Source organism: Phyllobates terribilis, unplaced genomic scaffold, assembly GCF_046119375.1.
Source record: "Phyllobates terribilis strain yellow unplaced genomic scaffold, ASM4611937v1 Scaffold_81__1_contigs__length_6697587, whole genome shotgun sequence".
Lineage (NCBI taxonomy): Eukaryota > Metazoa > Chordata > Amphibia > Anura > Dendrobatidae > Phyllobates > Phyllobates terribilis.
This window is the reverse complement of record NW_027362841.1, coordinates 2,104,668-2,116,688: the sequence shown is the minus strand read 5'-3', so window position 1 is coordinate 2,116,688 and position 12,021 is coordinate 2,104,668. Positions and strand designations below refer to the sequence as shown.

The following is a 12,021-nucleotide window of genomic DNA, read 5'->3' as shown; positions in this document are numbered from 1 at the left end:
AATACATATAGTGATGTCACAGTACAGAGATAATGCACATAGTGAGGTCACAGGACATAGATAATGCACATAGTGAGGTCACAGTACATAGATAATGCACATAGTGAGGTCACAGTGCAGAGATAATGCACATAGTGAGGTCACAGTACAGAGATAATGCACATAGTGAGGTCACAGTGCAGAGATAATGCACATAGTGAGGTCACAGTTGAGAGAAAATAAACACAGTGAAGTCACATTACAGAGATAATAAGCACAGTGATGTCACAGTACAGAGATAATAAACACAGTGATGTCACATTACAGAGATAATACACATAGTGATGTCACAGTATAGAGATAATGCAAATAGTGAGGTCACAGTACAGGGATAATACACATAGTGATGTCACAGTACAGAGATAATACACATAGTGATGTCATATTACAGAGATAATACACATAGTGGTGTCACAGCACAGAGATAATGCACATAGTGAGGTCACAGTACATAGATTATGCACATAGTGAGGTCACACTACATAGAAAATGCACATAGTGAAGTCACAGTAAAGAGATAATACACATAGTGAGGTCACAGTAGAGAGATAATAAACACAGTGATGTCACATTACAGAGATAATACACATAGTGATGTCACAGTACATAGATAATACACATAGTGATGTCACAGTACATAGATAATACACATAGTGATGTCACAGTACATAGATAATGCACATAGTGAGGTCACAGTACATTGATAATGCACAGTGTGGTCACAGTACAGAGATAATGCACATAGTGATGTCACAGTACATAGATAATGCACATAGTGAGGTCACAGTAGAGAGATAATAAACAGAGTGATGTCACATTACAGAGATAATCCACATAGTGAGGTCACAGTACAGAGATAATAAGCACAGTGATGTCACATTACAGAGATAATACACATAGTGAGGTCACAGTACAGAGATAATAAACACAGTGATGTCACATTACAGAGATAATGCACATAGTGAGGTCACAGTACATAGATAATGCACATAGTGAGATCACAGTAGAGAGTTAATAAACACAGTGATGTCCCATTACAGAGATAATGCACATAGTGAGGTCACAGTAGAGACATAATAAACACAGTGATGTCACACTACAGAGATAATGCACATAGTGATGTCACAGTACATAGATAATGCACATAGTGAAGTCACAGTACAGAGATAATGCACATAGTGAGGTCACAGTACATAGATAATGCACATAGTCATGTCAGAGTACATAGATAATGCACATAGTGATGTCACAGTAGATAGATAATACACATAGTGAGGTCACAGTACATAGATAATGCACCTAGTGTGGTCACAGTACAGAAATAATGCACATAGTGATGTCACAGTACATAGATAATGCACATAGTGAGGTCACAGTACAGGGATAATGCACATAGTGATGTCACAGTACAGAGATAATACACATAGTGAGGTCACATTACATAGATAATGCACATAGTGAGGTCACAGTAGAGAAATAATAAACACAGTGGTGTCACATTACAGAGATAATCCACATAGTGAGGTTTCAGTACAGAGATAATAAACACAGTGATGTCACATTACAGAGATAATAGACATAGTGATGTCACAGTACAGAGATAATAAACACAGTGATGTCACGTTACAGAGAAAATACACATAGTGATGTCACATTACAGAGATAATACATATAGTGATGTCACAGTACATAGATAATGCACATAGTGATGTCACAGTACATAGATAATGCACATAGTGAGGTCAGAGTACAGAGATAATGCACATAGTGAGGTCACAGTACATAGATAATGCACATAGTGAGGTCATAGTAGTGAGAAAATAAACACAGTGATGTCACATTACAGAGATAATGCACATAGTGAGGTCACAGTACAGAGATAATAAACACAGTGATGTCACATTACAGAGATCATACACATAGTGAGGTCACAGTACATAGATAATGCACATAGTGAGGTCAGAGTATAGAGATAATGCACATAGTGAGGTCAGAGTATAGAGATAATGCACATAGTGAGGTCACAGTACAGAGATAATGCACATAGTGAGGTCATAGTAGTGAGAAAATAAACACAGTGAAGTCACATTACAGAGATAATACACATATTGATGTCACAGTAGAGATAATAAGCACAGTAATGTCACATTACAGAGATAATACACATAGTGATGTCACAGTACAGGGATAATAAACACAGTGATGTCACATTACAGAGATAATACACATAGTGATGTCACAGTACAGGGATAATGAACACAGTGATGTCATATTACAGGGATAATACACATAGTGATGTCACAGCACAGGGATAATGCACATAGTGAGGTCACAGTACATAGATAATGCACATAGTGAGGTCACAGTACATAGATAATGCACATAGTGAAATCGCAGTACAGAGATAATGCAAACAGTGATGTCACAGTACATAGATAATGCACATAGTGAGGTCACAGTACAGAGATAATTCACATAGTGAGGTCACAGTAGAGAGATAATAAACACAGTGATGTCACATTACAGAGATAATCTACATAGTGAGGTCACAGTACAGAGATAATAAGCACAGTGATGTCACATTACAGAGATAATAAACATAGTGAGGTCACAGTACATAGATAATGCACATAGTGAGGTCACAGTACAGAGATAATGCACATAGTGAGGTCACAGTAGAGAGATAATAAACACAGTGATGTCACAGTACAGAGATAATGCACATAGTGATGTCACAGTACAGAGATAATGCACATAGTGATGTCACAGTATATAGATAATGCACATAGTGAGGTAACAGTACAAAGATAATGGACATAGTGAGGTCACAGTACATAGATAATGCACATAGTGTGGTCACAGTACAGAGATAATGCGAATAATGATGTCACAGTACATAGATAATGCACATAGTGATGTCACATTACATAGATAATATACATAGTGAGGTCACAGTACATAGATAATGCACATAGTGTGGTCACAGTACAGAGATAATGCACATAGTGATGTCACAGTACATAGATAATGCACATAGTAAGGTCACAGTACATAGATAATGCACACAGTGAGGTCACAGTAGAGAGATAATAAATACAGTGGTGTCACATTACAGAGATAATCCACATAGTGAGGTCACAGTACAGAGATAATAAACACAGTGATGTCACATTACAGAGATAATACACATAGTGAGGTCACAGTACATAGATAATGCACATAGTGAGGTCAGAGTATATAGATAATGCACATAGTGAGGTAACAGTACAAAGATAATGGACATAGTGAGGTCACAGTACATAGATAATGCACATAGTGTGGTCACAGTACAGAGATAATGCGAATAATGATGTCACAGTACATAGATAATGCACATAGTGATGTCACATTACATAGATAATATACATAGTGAGGTCACAGTACATAGATAATGCACATAGTGTGGTCACAGTACAGAGATAATGCACATAGTGATGTCACAGTACATAGATAATGCACATAGTAAGGTCACAGTACATAGATAATGCACACAGTGAGGTCACAGTAGAGAGATAATAAATACAGTGGTGTCACATTACAGAGATAATCCACATAGTGAGGTCACAGTACAGAGATAATAAACACAGTGATGTCACATTACAGAGATAATACACATAGTGAGGTCACAGTACATAGATAATGCACATAGTGAGGTCAGAGTACAGAGATAATGCACATAGTGAGGTCACAGTACAGAGATAATACACATAGTGAGGTCACAGTACATAGATAATGCACATAGTGAGGTCACAGTACAGAGATAATGCACATATTGATGTCACAGTACATAGATAATGCACATAGTGAGGTCACAGTACAGAGATAATGCACATAGTGAGGTCACAATACATAGATAATGCACATAGTGAGGTCACAGTACATAGATAATGCACATAGTGATGTCACAGTACATAGATAATGCACATAGTGAGGTCACAGTAGAGAAATAATAAACACAGTGATGTCACATTACAGAGATAATACACATAGTGATGTCACAGTACATAGATAATGCACATAGTGATGTCACAGTACATAGATAATGCACATAGTGATGTCAAAGTACAGAGATAATGCACATAGTGATGTCGCATTACAGAGATAATAAATATAGTTATGTTACGTTACAGAGATAATACACATAGTGAGGTCACAGTACATAGATAATGCACATAGTGAGGTCACAGTACATAGATAATGCACATAGTGAGGTCACAGTTGAGAGAAAATAAACACAGTGAAGTCACATTACAGAGATAATACACATATTGATGTCACAGTAGAGATAATAAGCACAGTGATGTCACAGTACAGAGATAATAAACACAGTGATGTCACATTACAGAGATAATGCAAATAGTGAGGTCACAGTACAGGGATAATACACATAGTGATTTCACAGTACAGAGATAATACACATAGTGATGTCACAGTACAGGGATAATAAACACAGTGATGTCATATTACAGAGATAATACACATAGTGGTGTCACAGCACCGAGATAATGCACATAGTGAGGTCACAGTACATAGATTATGCACATAGTGAGGTCACACTACATAGAAAATGCACATAGTGAAGTCACAGTACAGAGATAATGCACATAGTGAGGTCACAGTAGAGAGGTAATAAACACAGTGATGTCACATTACAGAGATAATACACATAGTGATGTCACAGTACATAGATAATGCACATAGTGATGTCACAGTACAGAGATAATGCACATAGTGAGGTCACAGTACATTGATAATGCACAGTGTGGTCACAGTACAGAGATAATGCACATAGTGATGTCACAGTACATAGATAATGCACATAGTGAGGTCACAGTACAGAGATAATGCACATAGTGAGGTCACAGTAGAGAGATAATAAACACAGTGATGTCACATTACAGAGATAATACACATAGTGATGTCACAGTATAGAGATAATGCAAATAGTGAGGTCAGAGTACAGAGATAATGCACTTAGTGAGGTCACAGTACATAGATAATGCACATAGTGAGATCACAGTAGAGAGTTAATAAACACAGTGATGTCCCATTACAGAGATAATGCACATAGTGAGGTCACAGTAGAGAGATAATAAACACAGTGATGTCACAGTACAGAGATAATGCACATAGTGATGTCACAGTACATAGATAATGCACATAGTGAAGTCACAGTACAGAGATAATGCACATAGTGAGGTCACAGTACATAGATAATGCACATTGTGTGGTCACAGTACAGAGATAATGCACATAGTGAGGTCACAGTACATAGATAATGCACATTGTGTGGTCAGAGTACATAGATAATGCACATAGTGATGTCACAGTAGATAGATAATACACATAGTGAGGTCACAGTACATAGATAATGCACATAGTGTGGTCACAGTACAGAAATAATGCACATAGTGATGTCACAGTACATAGATAATGCACATAGTGAGGTCACAGTACAGGGATAATGCACATAGTGATGTCACAGTACAGAGATAATCCACATAGTGATGTCACATTACAGAGATAATACACATAGTGAGGTCACAGTAGAGAGATAATGCACATAGTGATGTCACAGTACATAGATAATGCACATAGTGAGGTCACAGTAGAGAGATAATGCACATAGTGAGGTCACAGTACATAGATAATGCACATAGTGAGGTCACAGTACCTAAATAATGCACATAGTGAGGTCACAGTAGAGAGATAATACACATAGTGAGGTCACAGTACATAGATAATGCACATAGTGATGTCACAGTACATAGATAATGTACATAGTGAGGTCACAGTACAGAGATAATGCACATAGTGAGGTCACAGTACCTAAATAATGCAGATAGTGAGGTCACAGTACATAGATAATGCACATAGTGAGGTCACAGTACAGAGATAATACACATAGTGATGTCACAGTACAGAGATAATACACATAGTGAGTTCACAGTACATAGATAATGCACATAGTGTGGTCACAGTACAGAGATAATGCACATAGTGAGGTCACAGTACATAAATAATGCACATAGTGATGTCACAGTACATAGATAATGTACATAGTGAGGTCACAGTACAGAGATAATGCACATAGTGAGGTCACAGTACCTAAATAATGCAGATAGTGAGGTCACAGTACATAGATAATGCACATAGTGAGGTCACAGTACAGAGATAATACACATAGTGATGTCACAGTACAGAGATAATACACATAGTGAGTTCACAGTACATAGATAATGCACATAGTGTGGTCACAGTACAGAGATAATGCACATAGTGAGGTCACAGTACATAAATAATGCACATAGTGAGGTCACAGTACAGAGATAATGCACATAGTGAGGTCACAGTACAGAGATAATGCACATAGTGAGGTCACAGTACAGAGATAATGCACATAGTGAGGTCACAGTACATAAATAATGCACATAGTGAGGTCACAGTACATAGATAATGCACATAGTGAGGTCACAGTACAGAGATAATGCACATAGTGAGTGGGTGGGAGCCGGTGGCGCACGTGTCGGCTTTCTTATTTATTGTTATGGGAGTTCCAAAAACAGAGGAGCAAATACAAGGAGGGAGAAGAAATGTATCAGAATGGTCACATGAGAATATGGAGAAATATAACCGCAGCGCCGGCGTCATGGATCGTCCATCACTTATGTGACCTCCTATCAGTCTCCATCCAAGGGATGTATCTCAGTGGTAGAGCGCATGCATCCATGTCTTGTGATAAATTAGTAAAATCTCTCCAATTATATTCCAGGAACTTTGTTATTTGATTTTGCACTTAGTTCTCCCTTTGTCAGACCTCCATATACTGTCAGACCCCCATACTGTATACTGTTACACTCTGGAGCATTGTTTGCACACATCCCACTTACTTTCTTTTGTCTTTATATTGTTTCTCTCTTTATTCTTTGCATCACACGACCATCCATTATGTAAATGTCATTGATATTCTGTGTGTGTATACCTATCCATCTTATACAGTTATATGAAAAAGTTTGGGCACCCCTATTAATCTTAAGCTTAATGTTTTATAAAAATTGGTGTTTTTGCAACAGCTATTTCAGTTTGATATATGTAATAACTGTTGGACACAGTAATGTTTCTGCCTTGAAATGAGGTTTATTGTACTAACAGAAAATGTGCAATCTGCATTCAAACAAAATTTGACAGGTGCATAAGTATGGGCACCCTTATCATTTTCTTGTTTTAAATACTCCTACCTACTTTTTACTGACGTACTAAAACACTTTTTTTGGTTTTGTAACCTAATTGAGCTTTGAACTTCATAGCCAGGTGTATGCAATCATGAGAAAAGCTACTTAAAGTGGCCACTTACAAGTTGTTCTCCTGTTTGAATCTCCTCTGAAGAGTGGCATCATGGGCTCCTCAAAACAACTGTCAAATGATCTGAAAACAAAGATTATTCAACATAGTTGTTCAGGGGAAGGATACAAAAAGCTGTCTCAGAGATTTAACCTGTCAGTTTCCACTGTGAGGAACATAGTAAGGAAATGGAACAACACAGGGACAGTTATTGTTAAGGCCAGAAGTGGCAGGCCAAGAAAAACATCAGAAAGGCAGAGAAGAAGAATGGTGAGATCAGTCAAGGACAATCCTCAGACCACCTCCAGAGAGCTGCAGCATCAACTTGCTGCAGATGGTGTCACTGTGCATCGGTCAACTATGCAACGCACTTTGCACAAGGAGAAGCTGTATGGGAGAGTGATGCGAAAGAAGCCGTTTCTGCAAGCACGCCACAAACAGAGTCGGCTGAGGTATGCAAAAGCACAATTGGAGAAGCCAATTTTTTTTTTGGAAGAAGGTCCTGTGGACTGATGAAACCAAGATTGAGTTGTTTGGTCACACAAAAAGGCATTATGCATGGCGGCAAAAAAACACAGCATTCCGAGAAAAACACTTGCTACCCACAGTAAAATTTGGTGGAGGTTCCATCATGCTTTGGGGCTGTGTGGCCAATGCCGGCGCCAGGAATCTTGTTAAAGTTGAGGGACGCATGGATTCCACTCAGTATCAGCAGATTCTTGACAATAATGTTCAAGAATCAGTGATAAAGTTGAAGTTACGCAGGGGATGGATCTTTCAGCAAGACAATGATCCAAAACACCGCTCCAAATCTACTCAGGCATTCATGCAGAGGAACAATTACAATGTTCTGGAATGGCCATCCCAGTCCCCAGACCTGAATATCATTGAACATCTGTGGGATCATTTGAAGAGGGCTGTCCATGCTCAGCGACCATCAAACTTAACTGAACTGGAATTGTTTCGTAAAGAGGAATGGTCAAAAATACCTTCATCCAGGATCCAGGAACTCATTAAAAGCTACAGGAAGCGACTAGAGGCTGTTATTTTTGCAAAAGGAGGATCTACTAAATATTAATGTCACTTTTCTGGCGAGGTGCCCATACTTATGCACCTGTCAAAGTTTGTTTGAATGCAGATTGCACATTTTCTGTTAGTACAATAAACCTCATTTCAAGGCAGAAACATTACTGTGTCCAACAGTTATTACATATATCAAAATGAAATAGCTGTTGCAAAAACACCAATTTTTAAAAAACATTAAGCTTAAGATTAATAGGGGTGCCCAAACTTTTTATATAACTGTATTTACACTGCTCAAAATAATAAAGGGAGCACTCAAATAACACATCCTAGATCTGAATGAATGAAATCTTCTCATTGAATACTTTGTTCTGTACAAAGTTGAATGTGCTGACAACAAAATCACACAAAAATCATCAATTGAAATCACATTTATTAACCAATGGAGGCCTGGATTTGGAGTCACCCCCAAAATTAAAGTGGAATAACACACTACAGGCTGATCCAACTCTGATGTAATGTCCTTAAAACAAGTCAAAATGAGGCTCAGTATTGTGTGTGACCTCCACGTGCCTGTATGACCTCCCTACAACGCCTGGGCATGCTCCTGATGAGGCTGAGTATTGTGTGTGACCTCCACGTGCCTGTATGACCTCCCTACAACGCCTGGGCATGCTCCTGATGAGGCTGAGTATTGTGTGTGGCCTCCACGTGCCTGTATGACCTCCCTACAACGCCTGGGCATGCTCCTGATGAGGCTGAGTATTGTGTGTGGCCTCCATGTGCCTGTATGACCTCCCTACAACGCCTGGGCATGCTCCTGATGAGGTTGCGGATGGTCTCCTGTGGGATCTCCTCCCAGACCTGGACTAAAGCATCCGCCAACTCCTGGACAGTCTGTGGTGCAACGTGACGTTGGTGGATGGAGCGAGACATGATGTCCCAGATGTGCTCAATCGGATTCAGGTCTGGGGAACGGGCGGCCAGTCCATAGCTTCAATGTCTTCATCTTGCAGGAACTGCTGACACACTCCAGCCACATGAGGTCTGGCATTGTCCTGCATTAGGAGGAACCCAGGGCCAACCTCACCAGCATATGGTCTCACAAGAGGTCTGAGGATCTCATCTCGGTACCTAATGGCAGTCAGACTACCTCGGCGAGCACATGGAGGGCTGTGCTGCGGGCTGGTATGTTTATGCACAATCACCAGGGACCTTCCCAGCCTGATAATATCAGCTCTCAGTTGTCTGCTTTAATTAACTTTGCTGGTTACATGGGGGGATACACCACGTCATTTTTTTTTGTTTGTTTTTTTATTTAATCATTAAAAGCTGCCTGATAAGCTCCACAGGGTGCAAAGTTATTATATGTTGGGTGGTTGTGCAATTATTTGTCTATATGTCTGTTCCTATGTCTAAATGTCTCTCTGTACGTCTGTTGGTCAATATATCTGTCTATCTATCTACTCAATCTATCTCCATTATCTATCTCCATGTCATTTATTGCTGTCTAAAAACGCTAGAAAAATGCAGGAAAAAAAGCACGTTTTTGCCGCTGCGTTTTTCCTGCCAAGAGATGTGGAAATGCTGCAGAAATTTCTGCTTTCAAATAAGTGTGAACATACCCTTAGGGTTTTGCATATGAGCATAACACACATGCAGGGGATGTAGCTCAGTGGTAGAGCGCATGCTTTGCATGTATGAGGCCGCGGGTTTAATCCCCAACATCTCCATTGTCATGTATTCCACAGAGATCACTCTATATCTCACCATGCTGTCACTGTGTCAGGATTTCATCAGGGATTCCAACATATGGAATATATGTTAATGCCCTCTGTACAGTCACTGCCACCTTCACAATAGCCCAATTATTAATATTACTCGCTGCCACCACCGGCCGAGTTTGAAATATAGTACAAGGCCTTGCCTGGCCAAACGCCTGCATTCTGGTAGTGTATGGCTTCTGGGAAGCGAACGATTACAGGACAAAAGAAACAGAACGATTAGACTTTATATTTAATCCAAATGGGAGGCAGTGTTTAGGAAAACTATACAAAAATGTTTACAAAAGGAGACAATTCAATACATTAATAGTTACACCAAATAATAAGGATTAAAGAAGAGACTTACTATAAGATCGCTGAGACGATTCAATATAGGTGGATTTGATTTGAACGTTATCGAATATGACCCATTGCTTATAGTATCTATACCCCCCAGCCAACTATTTTATGCTGAAGGGAGAGACCCCCCTGGGATGACGTCACAGGGACTGGGCTCTAGCCTGCACATTTTATTAAAAACTTCTGGGATAACTCATCGCTCGTTGATCCCAGAATCCCAAAAGTGATACCATATTTCTATTATGATTTTACCTTCATTTAAGGACCACACACTGCATAGTTGCGACCTGCTATCCTAGTGCTTTAGTGCTACAGCTCCATGGAGGGGTTTGATAAAATATGCATAGCGTTATGTGATATTTCAGTTTTTCTTTTTTAATAATTTTGCAAAAATTTCTACATTTCATTTTTTTTTCAGTCAAGATGGGGTGCAGAGTGTACTTTAATGAGGAAAAAATGAACTTTTTAGAGTTTACCAAATGGCTGCAATGAAACAAAGAGTGAAACATTTAAAGGGGTCTGAATACTTTCCGTATCCAATGTATTGCTCCATACAGTATGGGCCCCATATAATGCTCCATACAGTATGGCCCCATATAATGCTCAATATAGTATGGGCCCCATATAATGCTCCATACAGTATGGCCCCATATAATGCTCAATATAGTATGGCCCCATATAATGCTCCATACAGTATGGCCCCATGTAATGCTCCATACAGAAAAAAAATAATAATCAAATACTTCCCTCTCCTTGTTCCCCGCTGGCCGCAGGTCCTGTCTCCACAGCGTGTTCCGGCTCTCTGCACTGTGACTGCCCAGCACAGAGGGGGCGCTGTAGTGATCGCGCCCTCTTCCCTGAGATGTCACAGAGTCGGAAGACACCGGAGCTGCGGAGGAACGTGGAGAGATGAGTATCGCGAGCAGTTTAAAGCAATGTGGGACGCGGTGCCAGAGCCCATGCTGTACTGCTCTGCCAGCTATATAGTGGCCGATTCCGGGTACTGCACACCTGACCCTATTCATATGATCTGCAGTACCCCGCTGTAGCCACTATGCAGTTGTTGGCGCTGTGCTGTTCCAGTCTGCAAATAATCACATCCAACCGGCACCAAGAACAGCTGATCACGCGTGCCGGGGGTCGCGTCCCCATTAATCTAATATTGGTCGCCTATCCTAAGGGTAAGTCATCAATATAAAAGAGCTGGACATCCCCTTTATCTGTTGCCACTACCCCTATACCAACTAATGGTAAATCCCTCCCTCACTTATCATTATGTGCTGCTAATGTTACGTAACAACATTCTATATAGTGAAGTCACAACCAGACATAGAGATGGTAAATATTATTTATTTTTAGGAACATTTGGACAAATAATGGAATATATGAGGATATCATAGTCTGGCGCTGCAGCTGTTATCAGCATCTCTGCACATGATGAAATCAGGGTCTCTAT

The 12,021-nt window shown here is 39.7% G+C and overlaps 1 non-coding gene across 1 annotated transcript; it reads left to right on the top strand.

Annotated features, from left to right (window-relative positions):
• The first annotated feature begins 10,103 nt into the window (after positions 1 to 10,103).
• Positions 10,104 to 10,175, top strand: TRNAA-UGC (transfer RNA alanine (anticodon UGC)). The gene has a single exon. It is a non-coding gene; the product is annotated as a tRNA-Ala (tRNA).
• The last annotated feature ends 1,846 nt before the right edge of the window (positions 10,176 to 12,021 follow it).